This window comes from Dasypus novemcinctus, chromosome 27, assembly GCF_030445035.2.
Source record: "Dasypus novemcinctus isolate mDasNov1 chromosome 27, mDasNov1.1.hap2, whole genome shotgun sequence".
Lineage (NCBI taxonomy): Eukaryota > Metazoa > Chordata > Mammalia > Cingulata > Dasypodidae > Dasypus > Dasypus novemcinctus.
The window spans coordinates 20067933-20080519 of NC_080699.1; positions in this window are offsets into that span (position 1 = coordinate 20067933).

Genomic DNA, 12587 nt, shown 5'->3' on the forward strand with positions numbered 1-12587 from the left:
GAAGGGGGAGCACGCCTGGCATGTCTGAGAAACAGGAAGTCTGGTGTGGCTGGAGCAGAAATAACGATGGGAGCAGACGAGGCCAGAGAGGTGACAGCCCAGGCCAGCTAGGAGGGCCTCTGCGGAGCTCGCCAGGTCAAAACCCAGGAACGGAAGACTAAACTAAACAAGGCCTCTAAAGCTTCCGGTATGGGGCTCTGGATAAACCCCTGAAAGGGAAGCTAGATCCCATGTTAGAAATTGTGTGACCTTGCTTAAGTCATTTATCCTCTCTGAGATTCACTCTCCTCACTTAGAAATTGAGAAGCTCGCGGGGGTGCTTTCCCTCGTCCATTTGTTCAATGGACTCCACCAAGGAGGCACGGGCCCCGCGCCACCAAGGCAAGCCACACACGGTCTCTGTCCTCCTGGTCCAGGGTCCTACAGCTTTGTAAGATTGTGCCTCCATGTTGAAAGAAGCGGGAGGGATTTGGGCCTGTGGGAGAAAGGATGGTGTAGGAACTTTAATACCAAAAAGAAATCCAGGGAAGCGGATGTGCCTTAACAGATAGAGCATCTGCCTACCATATAGGAGGTCCAAGGTTCCATACCCAGGGCCTCCTGGCTCGTGTGGTGAGCTGGCCCACGCGCAGTGCTGCTGCACGCAAGGAGTGCTAGCCCACGCAGGGATGCCCCCATGTAACGGTGCCCCCCGCGCAAGAAGTGGCTCCTGCGCAAGGAGAGCTGCCCCACGCAAAACCGCAGTCTGCCCAGGAGTGGTGCCACACACAGAGAGAGCTGATGCAGCAAGATGACGCAACAAAATGAGCCACAGATCCCCAGTGCCACCCGATGAGAATACAAGCGGACACAGAAGAGCACACAGTGAATGAACACAGAGAGCAGACAGTGGGGGGGGGGGGGGAGGGCTGGGGCGGGAATAAATAAATAAATAATAAAAAAAAAGAAATTTGATTTACTCTGAATAGTCTCAAAGGATAGAATCAGATGGGCGGAGGTTTAGAGAAAGAGAGTAGTAGTGGATCAATATCAGAAAGACATCTGTGAAAATGAAATGGGCTGTCTGGAGGGGTAGAGAGCCCCGCATTGTTGGAGGTAAGCAAAGGCTGAGAGGTGATGTGCTGGGAGGTAGTAGAGCTCTGAGAGTTGGACCAGGTGGCCTGCACAGACCAAGGGAGTTTTCCCTGAGACCTCGTCTCTGGAGGGCTTTGATACAAAGGCAGGCTTGTGTTGTTGGGATGTGTTGAGGGTCTTGCTTTAGGCCAAGGGATGAGCTGCTCTCCCATATCCTGGGGGGTGAGACAGTGGCCCCAGGGGCAGAAGGGCCACATGAGCTTCTCAGTAGGTCCTGCCTCTGTCCCTGGCTGGTATGGGCAGGACAGTCCTTAGCTCGAGTCCTCCTGATGGGTCTTCACTGCCTCCCCTGTCAGCAGCGAGCCTGGGCTTTCTCCCATGCCTGCCCCCTCCCCTTGCCCCACCTCCATAGCGACACCCCCAGGACTGCAAGCTCTGAGTGCAGAGCCTTTCCTATTTCCAGCTCAGGGGGTCCCAGCGGTCCCCATTTCAAGAATGCATTAGTGCCCAAGCCCAGTGGCCAGCTGAGTTCCATCATGTCACTGCCCAGTAGGGCAGCAGACCAGGGTCAAGACTGCAGTGGGACCATGACAACCAGCTCCAGAGCTAGGCACATCCTTCCTACCTCAGCCGACAGGTTCCCTGAGGAGCCCAGGAAAGCCCCAGAGCACAGGTGGATTTTCCTAGACACCCCCATTTATCTTCCCTTCCGCTGCTGCCATTTATTCATTAGACAAATATTTACTGAGCATCTACTATGTGATAGATACTCTTCTAGTTTCTGGGGATTCAACAATCAACAAAACGGATACAATTCGCTGCCCTTGTGGCACTTACATACTAGTGGGTAGAGACAGATACGGCACAAGATAAATGAGTAAAATTTATGGCAGGTTAGAGAGTGACAAGTGCCCTGGAGAAGGCGTATAGGGAGTCCTGCGGGTGTCATTTTAGAGAGGGTGGTCAGAGAAGGTGACATACGAGGAGGGTGACGGCCACTGGGGTCACAGACAAGCTGTTGTTTCCAGCTCCCGCCCCTCCTCTTCCCAGCCTTCACCATCAGAACTCTGAGGCAGTCTGCTCAGAAACAACCCTTCATAGGGCGCAGTGCTCTCCGTAACTCTCCTAGAGTTCTCACAACCCACCGCCTCATGCATTTCTTAGCTCTGTTGATACCTTTTATTTGTAAAGCAATGGAAGCTAACATTTTTTGAGTATACAGCAGGTGCCAGGCACTGTGCTATATACATGATTTACTTACACCATCTTCTTAGGTGGGAAGTCAGCGCTCAACCACTGAGCCACCTCGCTTCCTTCCAGCATCCCTTTTAATCCCTGCGGCAGCCCTATGAGGCTGGAGATAGGTATGCCCACTTGAAACATGATCCAACCGAAGCTAGACAGTGTAGGTATCTCAACCAGGATCATAATCATACAGCCAGTAAGCGAAGCAATTGAGATTTGTGCTCGGGTCAAGTCTGACTACCAAGTCCATGCTTTCTCCTGAATGACTTATGGTTTTCATAATTTTCTGCATAGTGGGGAAGGTGGGGTACCAGGGTGTCTGGGAGAGGGGCACAGATAATATCATTCTAGGATGATAATCACTGACCTACACCACCCTCAAATATGTCTGGTGAATTTGGTAGCCGGGCAAGTATTTCTTTACTCCCACTTAAGAGGAGATGAAACTGAGGCATAGACAGTTTAGAATTGCCCAGATCCCACAGATAGTGTGTGATGGAGCCAGGACTAGAATCTGGGTTTATTCCATCGTTCCCATGGCTTCTTTAAAACAAATCACTTAAATTTCTTCAAATAGGTAATATGTTTACATGGCACAAAATTGAAAGGCATAAAAAGAGAGAAAAACAAGTCTCCCTCCCCGCCCCTGTCCCACAGACACTCCTTCTCCCCGGAGCTATGACCATTAGGGCTCGTTGTGTTTCTTTCCTCTTCAGCTCTTACCTGAGTAGAAAAGGCAGGAGACAGAACCAGATCTGCAGAAGTGCCACCCAAGTTCAGGGTCTTGGTTTGCCAGGGCTCCAGTAACAAATACCACAGCCTGGTTGCCTTGAAAAGCAGGAATTTATTATCTCTTAGTTTTGAGGGCTGGAAGTCCAAAATCAAGGTGCTGGCAGGGTGTGCTTTCTCTGTAGTCCATAGCGTTATTGTGGCCGTGGCTTGTCAACGATCTGTATATTCATTCAAGCTCTGCCTCCAGCACGTGGCCGCTTGTCTCCTTCTGCCTCCTACTCACTCCACTGCTGTGTCCAAATTCCCCCTGCTTATAAGGACTCCAATCATACTGAATTAAGGCCCCAATTCAGTATGACTTCACCTTAACTAATAATCGCTTGAACGATCCTATTCACAAATGGGGTCACCTCCACACAGGATCTTTTTAAGGGACATGATTCAATCCTTAACACTTGACCTAGGGTTCTAAATCAATCTTGGTCACATATTCACTGAGGGGCCTTGGACAGGTCACTAAATATCTCAGAACCACAGCTCTTCATCTCTTAAGTGGGGATAATGCCCCGTACCACAGAGTGTTAGAGTGGGTTTCAAAGTCAAAGAGAGAACATCCATGGAAGTGCATTGTAAACCGCAGGGCACCATACAAAGTTTGAGAACTGCTATTGTTCTTTGTCTCTGCTTCCTTCTCTCCGGAAGAACCCATAAATGACCACCGTGTTCTCACTTCCCCTTGGAGACAGTGGGGAAGATGGATGAGAGATGGAACTCATTTCTACACAATGAAAGGAAATGATTCAAATTGTAGCAAGTGCAATTAAAGTTAGATATTAGAAGAAATGTTGTTTTGGAATCCCAAAGGGGTTTGTGAGGTCTCTTTCTTTGAAAACTTCTCAGAAAATACTAATAACTATTAAGACTCTATTCTTCCCAGAAACAAGGGAATGGCTAAGTTTCCCCTCTAGTCCTTCCTCTTTAAAAATTAGAATTCAAGTAAGAGAGAAATTTAAGCCAAACCACCTTCTGCGCCTGGGTCCCACTCCAGGGTGACCGAATGGAATGATGGCTGCTCACCAGAGATGAGATGGCCTTTCTGGTTCCTTCTTCCCTGGAATTTAGGAATTCTTTTGATTTGGAGAGAATTTTAAGACAAAGGACTTTCTGCCCCCAGGTTCAGCTCTGGGTGTCCAGACAGGCTAATGACCCCTTGCCAGCCCCCCTGAGTTCTGGCCTGTGCCGCCAGCTTCTACTTCTAGATGCACTTTCCAGGACACCCTTCTACCCTGGAGACCACCCTGGAGTTGGCTCTGGTGTCTGGGGCACAGAAGAAAGCTTCCACCTCAAGGAGATGAAAAGGCTAGAATTTGATGGTGATTTGGGAAAAGGTAGAAGGAGGAAGTTTCATCTTACAGGAATAAGACATAGCCAAGAGGTTGGGATTTCCTTAGATAACTGTGAGAGCTGGAATGACACTTCTATCCTTCTGCTCCAAAAAAAAGAAGGGGGAGGAAGATCACCTTTTACAGGGCCTCACCTGGGCTCCCGCCATGTCTCATTGTAGGAAGGATTGCCACCTCCCTTATGAAAACAAGTCCCCAAATCTCCAAAGTTTAGCACCAGGAAGATTTCCAGGCAGGAGGGGCTGTGGAACCCAGCAGCCCATGTGGCCCCTTGGGTTTTGCTTTCCTCTGTTGCCTCTCTCACTTTGACCATGGCTGCTGCCACGATGCTGGCCCAATCATCATCAAAGTCCCCTTCCTTCTCTTCCCCTTAACGTGGAGGATGAAGGCTGAAAATTCCACTATAAATACACGTTAAGGAAAGAGACAGGGAAAGTAAGCAGAGGGGTACACAAAAACTAAAAGTCTGTCTGATAGAGCACAGAATTCTCTGTTCTTCTAGACTTGTCTATTCTTCCCAGTGTTATGCAATATCTTCATAGAGCCCCAAAGGAACAACATAGCCTCATGGGCCCTGTGCTTGGGTTTCTTACCCCTTGCTTCTTGCTCAAGTCCATATGGAAGGTACCACTCTCAGAACAAACTCTCAGACATCTCTCTTGCTCTTCGGGGGTCTCCATCCTGTCTGGCTGGAGAGTTAGAAAAGCCCTCTTCCCCAGGGTCAGGACACTGGAAATGGCCCCATCTTTCTGATGAAGCCCCACCCATGTGACCCGGACTCAACAGGATAACCATGTACAAACAGACTACAAAAATCTCTAGCATCACTTCTCCGTCATGAAGAGGGGCTGCAGAGGTCACTGGTCCCAGATTTACCATGAAGCTCCACACTTGTCATTTGTTGAACTGGCTTTGCTGGGACCACAATGGTAGAGTTCTGTGTTCCTGACCCATACTGGGGAAAATAGTCAACTTAATGTCCAGTGAGTTGTCATATAGTCTTAGTTATGATACTCTTCAATAAAAATATCTTAAATTAGCCCAATGAGTCTCCCCTCTCAACAGGAGCAATCCAGGCAGGATGGAGCCCATCCATCCCCAGGATTATGGGGAGTGGACATAAGAACCAGAGTCTAGACAACCTGGGTCAAAGTGCTCTGGGACTCAGTGTTATCAGGTGGTTAAGAGCCCAGACTTTTAAGCTCCCAGCCTCCCTTTGACTAGCTGTATGCCTCTGCAGCAGGTTGCCTAAACTCTCTGTGCCTCAATCTTCTCATCTGCAATAAGGACACAATCATCCCTTCTTCATAGTAAACAAGGACTAATGAAATAATGAACTTAGCACAGTGCTTGGCATATAGTATATGCTTGATAAATGGTAGCTGCTGCTGGTGGGGTGGTGCCGAATCAGGCTGTTCCAAGGGCTTGGGCCTTGGTGCAGAAGAGGGAAGGGTCACCTATGATGAAACAGCAAGTACAGAAAGACCACAAGGCAGAGGTAGACACCGACCAATCCTGCTCCATGGGTAGACACCCCCAAAATCCTTCCACCTCGGTGCCAAGATGCATCAGGCTCCTGGAACTGGGTGAAAGAAGGCGCCCCGTCTGTCCTCCCTCCCTTACACCCAGCGCGAAGAGAGGTGGGTCCCGTAAAGAGCACGAAGAACCAAGCTTGTATCTCAACCAACCTCTCCTCAAGGTGAAGGGTGAACGATGAAGACACGGCTTCCACGCAGCACTGCAATGACAAACCGAAGCCTCTCCCGGCCCTTCCCCAGCAGGTGGGCCCCTCGTAGGGCCAGATGTTACTACGCGCTGCCGAGTTTTTATAAGTTTATAGGTTTGTAAAGGTCAGGCTCTTTGGTGGTAAAAGTTTTATAGCTCAGTAAAAGTTTACTGCAGAAAATGGGAAACGCAGCTGTAGTGGAAAAGGTTGGAGCCAGGAGTCTGGGGGATCCCAGCCCCAGCTGGAACTAGCTGTGGGCATTAAGACAAGCCCGGGCTCGATGACTTAACCTGTAGAATGGGAGCAAGAAGAGTGGCGCGGGGTCTGCGGGTGCGCTGACGCATCCAAATCGGCAGGAGGACAGTGCCAGCCGCCAGTGGGGTCCCTAGAGCCTCCTCTCTCGCGGAGCCCTGGGCCACAGAGGTCAGGCCTGGCCTGGCGGTCCTGCAGGCTCGGGGCTTTTCATTATCCAGCCTGGATCCCTGCCACCCTCCTGTCTGCCTCCGTTCCCGGGGAGGAGCCCGGCAGTCTGCAGGCCGAGCTCAGGAATCAAATTAGCACGTTCCCTGCCTGCTGGTCACCCCCAGCAGCCGAGGCGAGTTCATCAGGTCCTCGCACTCATTCCTATCTTGTTTAAAAGGGGCAAAAGTGACTCCACGGTTTCATCTGAGGCAATTTACACCCCGCCAGTGGCCACCGCTCCAACTCCCCTCTGTCTGTTGTGCCATCAGTTTCATTAATAGGAAATCTCTTCCGGGGAAACTTGATTGCTGCTCCATCAGAGAAGTGCACAGGCAATCCGTCTCCATTGGCAGCCTCGGCCTGCCGTCTCCTTCTAATCCTGTTACCTGAGGAGCTAATGTTCTAATGTACACGCCGAGCTGAGGAGAGCCTCATCCCTCTCTAACCCAATCGCACAGTCCCAGAGGACTCCAGAATCCCAAGGCCAAGGCGGAGGCTTGGGGCCACGTGGCAGGCTCTCCCGGCTCTCTCTCTCTGCAACCTGGATGCGTCTTGACACCTCCCGTTGGCGGGCACCTCCACGCCACAGTGTGCGGAGCCCACTTTTCAGAGCGTCCTGAGAGGGAGGTGGTGGTGGGCCCCCGGGGTCACAGTTCAGCCACCTCCTGCAGAGCTGCTTTGTGTCTTTGCCTCTCTTTCTTCCCTTCCTTGAATCCTGTTTTCTTCTTTATGCATTCTCCCTTTCCTCCCTGTCTCCTTTGTTTAATGCACAATGGGTTTGTTATCCTCTTCTTTTCTAGCATCAAGGTACTCAAGCCTCTTTTTGCACTTCTCACTCTTTGTTTAAAATGTTTTATTGTAGATATACATATGCAAAAACTTACCATCTTAATCATTTTAAGTACACAATTCAGTGGCATTAATTCCATTTACAATATTGTGCTACCAGGACCACTTGCATTAACAAAACTCTGTCATCATCCCAAACAGAAACTCTGCACCCACTAAGCTATGAGTCCCCCTGTCTCCCCCAGTCCCTGGGAATCTCTAGTCTACTTTCTGTCTCTATGGATTTGCTTATTCTAGATATTTCATGTAAGTGGAATCATACAGTATTTGTCCTTTTGTGCCTGGCTTATTTCACTTAGCATAACATTTACTAGGTTCATCCACATTTTAAGCATATATCAGAACCTCATTCCTTTTTTCTGGCTGAATAATATTCCATTGTAAGGATATACCACATTTTGTTTATCCATTCCTATGTTAAGACTTGGGTTGTTTCTACCTTTTGGCTAATATGAATAAGGCTTCTATGAATATTGGTGTACATGTATCTGTTTGAGCCTCTTTTTAAACTCTTTTGGACATAGACTCAGGAGTAGAATTGCCTGGTCAGATGGTAATTTTAGGTTGAACTATTTGAGGAGTTGCCGAGCTGTTTTCCATAGCAGCTGCACTATCTGACATTCCTACCAGCAAGGCACAGGGTTCCACTTTCTCCACATCCTTGTCAACACTTGCTATTTTTCTTTTATTCTTTTTAAGATAGTAGCCATCCTAGCGGATGTGAGCAGTATCCTACTGTGGCTTTCATTTGCATTTTTCTCCTAAAGACCTCCCTTCCTGCTATTCCTATCTTCTTCCTCCTCCCTGTTCTAGCTTTCCTTCTCACCTCACCTTCCTTTTCCTCTCACTTTTACTTTTTTTTTTTTTTTTTTTTTTTAAATTTTTTTATTTTTTATTGACTTTGTAATAATATTACATTAAAAATATATATGTGAGGTCCCATTCAACCCCACCCCCCCACCCCCCCTCTCCCCCCCCCCAACAACACTCGTTCCCATCATCATGACATATCCATTGGATTTGGTAAGTACGTCTTTGGGCACCTCTGTACCTCATATACATTGGTTCACATCATGGCCCATACTCTCCTCTATTCCATCAAGTAGGCCCTGTGAGGATTTACAATGTCCGGTGATTACCTCTGAAGCACCATCCAGGGCAGCTCCATGTCCCAAAGACACCTCCACCTCTCATCTCTTCCTGCCTTTCCCCATACCCTTTGTCCATTATGTCCCCTTTTCCCAATCCAATGCCACCTCTTCTATGTGGACACTGGATTGGTTGTGTCCATTGCACCTTTATGTCAAGAGGAGGCTCAGATTCCACCGGGATGCTGGATGCAATCCTCCCATTTTCAGTTGTAATCACTCTAGGCTCCATGGTGTGGTGGTTGTCCTTCTTCACCTCCATCTTAGCTGAGTGTGGTAAGTCCAATAAATCAGATTGTAGGTGCTGGAGTCTTTTGAGGCTCAGGATCTGGCTATCACATTGTCAGTCCAGAGATTCAAATCCCCTAAATATATCTTAAACCCCAACATTAACTGCACCTCCAGCACATTAGCATGGAAGTCTTATGAAGGGAGATCCCATCTGAGTCCAGATTCATCACACATAAACACCATTTCCAAAGAGGGGCCATCTGCCCTGGTAGTTAACCCCATCGGCCATGACCATAACTCCCATGGGTCTCTTTAGCCCTCAAAGGAACCAATATCTGGGGGTTGTATCTGCTTTATCTGTCTCTCTGACTCTGCTCAGTTGTGCATGAGGGCAAACCTTCTGCCAGCCTCCAGACTCTTTTTTAGAAACTCGTAGCCATATAAACTCATTTCTCCTTTCCATTTCCCCCTTACTTTAGGTCAAACAGCATTTTAAAGTCATGGTATTTTATGTAGACATGGATATTCTGCTGATCCGCATTGAACCTTCCGTATAAGGTCATTTTCCAGTTGCATCATCAGTTGGTAGTTGATAGTGGTCCCTCGTTGCCAGGGAGGCTCATCCCCGGGTGTCATGTCCCACGCTGGGGGGAAGGCATTGCATTTACATGCTGAGTTTGGCTTCGAGACTGGCCACATTTGAGTAACATGAAGGCTGACAGAAGGAAATTCCCAGGCACAAAGTTGCTCTAGGCCTTGTTCTTATTTTGGGTTTATCAGCTCACAAGCATAGTCATTAGTATCAGGGGCTCACTGTTGAACCCTCACTCCCTCCCGGTCCCCACCACTGTACCTGGGAGACTGTCGCTGCTCCCCTAGGGACCACGACAGAGCACCACTGGCCAGGAACCCAGTACCCCCCCTACTGTGGTTTTTAATTGTTGCCACTATGAGTATATCCAAACATTACCATGCACCCTGGACATATGATCTGTACAGCTCCCTGTCAGTCATATATCACCTGTCATTGGTATCCCATACCAGTATCCCTCCATTGCCATTGTTGAAACACTCTGTGATCCAGAACTCCCCGAAATTTGAAGCCCAATATAATGTCATGGTCCCTTACTAGGGAATGGCATATAGCGATGGGTTTAAAGGATAGATAAAGAACTTGGATAAAGTTAGATAAAGAACTTAGATAAAGAATGTTGACTTGAAAAAATTCCACATCCTATCTTTTTCTTTCCCCCCCCCCCTAATTATTCAGCTTTTCTTCACAGGAGTCCTAGACCACAGCAATGTATATATATAATATACAGCACTCCCACACATCCACCAGAAAACCTTTTCCCTTCCACAGTGATACTCTTATGCCCTATTCATATCATATTTACTTAAAGTGATGTACAGAGTCTGAGACATTAGCTTTCTAACAAGGTGACATCTGTGCTTACATTATGGTGCATACTTTAGGATACACAGTTCTTTACATTTTTAGTTATCCTATGTTTTACATTATGGTTTACATTATCAGTCTGTCATCTCCTATATGTTATGGTGTAATATTACATGTTTTATATCCATCCTTGTGTACTCTCAAGAAGCTCCTCTCTTACCCCCCATTTACTTTGGTTCCACACATTTAACGTCCATTTTCCCTTCCACCTTGGTGCCCTCAGTGATAGCCAACCTCCGTTTCCTGAGGAGCCACTTCCAGAGATAGATGGAATAGTGTTCAGGGCCTAACTTGCTCAACTGCCCCAATGCCCTGGGAGCCACCCTTTCTCTCGAGGGATACAGTTCCCTCTATTGGATGGCATTAGTCCTCCCCAGGATGTGGGTCCACCCCCACTCTCACTACTTGGGTTTCTACCCCATGGTGTCACCCACTCTGGCAGAATGAGCATTTAGACATTCCCCAGGAGCCCGTCCTGCATCAGACCCTCCCCTCCGAGCATTCTAAACAGGTAACCCTCTTTATTATATTTTGATATGATTATCTCGGCATTTTACTCTCCACCAACACCTGACCCTCTCCTGGTTCGTATGCTACCCCTCCCTCCCCCCACTTTTGGGCAACGTTACCCACCCGTCCCTCCCCAGCCACCCTCAAACCCGCAAAGCCCCAAGCAAAGGCAACCCCTTGCCCCCCTTTTATCTCTTCTTTGTGTTCATACTTACCACCATCTCGTCTTAAATTCCACCCCTGCAGACATCGGCTCATATCCTTCCTCCACCCTCCGATTTCCTGCAAGCCTATCGTTCAGTCTCTTGCTATCTAGGGCAGCTTGTTTATTTCATATCATTGAGGTCATGTAGTATTTGTCCTTCAATGTCTGGGTTGCTTCACTCAACATAAGGTTCTCAAGATTCATCCATGTTATCACATGTATTTGTAGTGTGTTTGTTCTTACAGCCGAGTAGTATTCCATTGTGTGTATATACCACATTTTATTGATCCACTCGTCTGTTGATGGGCATTTGGGTTGATTCCAACTTTTGGCAATAGTGAACAATGCTGCTATGAACATTGGTGTACATATATTGGTTTGTGTTCTTGTTTTCAGTTCTGCTGGGTATATTCCCAGCAGTGGTATTGCTGGGTCATATGGCAAATCTATGGCTAGTTTTTTGAGAAACCGCCATACTGTTCTCCAGAATGGTTGGATCCTTCTGCATTCCCACCAGCAGTGGATGAGTGTTCCCCTTCCTTCACATCCTCTCCAGCACTTGTATTCTTCTGTTTTTTTCATAGCTGCCAATCTTATGGGTGTAAGATGGTATCTCATTGTGGTTTTGATTTGCATTTCCCTGATAGCTAGAGATTTGGAACATTTTTTCATGTGCTTTCTTGCCATTTGTATTTCTTCTTCGGAGAAGTGTCTGTTTAAGTCTTTTTCCCATTTTTTAAATGGATTGTTTGTCTTTTTATTTTCAAGATGTAGGAGTTCTTTATATATGCAAGTTATAAGTTTCTTATCAGATATATGATTGCCAAATATTTTCTCCCACTGTGTGGGCTCCCTTTTTACTTTCTTGACAAACTCCTTTGAGGTGCAGAAGGCTTTAATTTTGAGGAAGTCCCATTTATCTATTAGTTCTTTTGCTGCTCGTGTTTTTGGTGAGATATTCATAAATCCATTACCTATTACAAGGTCCTGTAGATGTTTCCCTACACTGCTTTCTAAGGTTTTTATGGTCTTGGCTCTTATATTTAGGTCTTTGATCCATCTTGAGTTGATCTTTGTATAAGGTGTGAGATGGTAATCCTCTTTCATTCTTCTACATATGGCTATCCAGTTCTCCAGACACCATTTGTTGAATAGGCCACTCTCTCCCAGTTGAGAGGGTTTGGTGGCTTTATCGAATATTATGTGGTTGTATATGTGAGGTTCTATATCAGAGCTTTCAATTCGATTCCATTGGTCTATATGTCTCTCCTTATGCCAATACCATGCTGTTTTCACCACCGTAGCTTTATAGTATGTTTTGAAGTCAGGTAGTGTGATTCCTCCAATTTCGTTTTTCTTTTTCAGTATGTCTTTGGCTATTCGGGGTCTCTTTCCTTTCCAAATAAATTTCATAGTTAGTTTTTCTAGTTCCTTAAAAAAGGCTGCATTGATTTTTATTGGGATTGCATTGAATGTGTAGATCAGTTTTGGTAGGATAGACATCTTAATAATGTTCAGTCTTCCTATCCATGAACAAGGAATA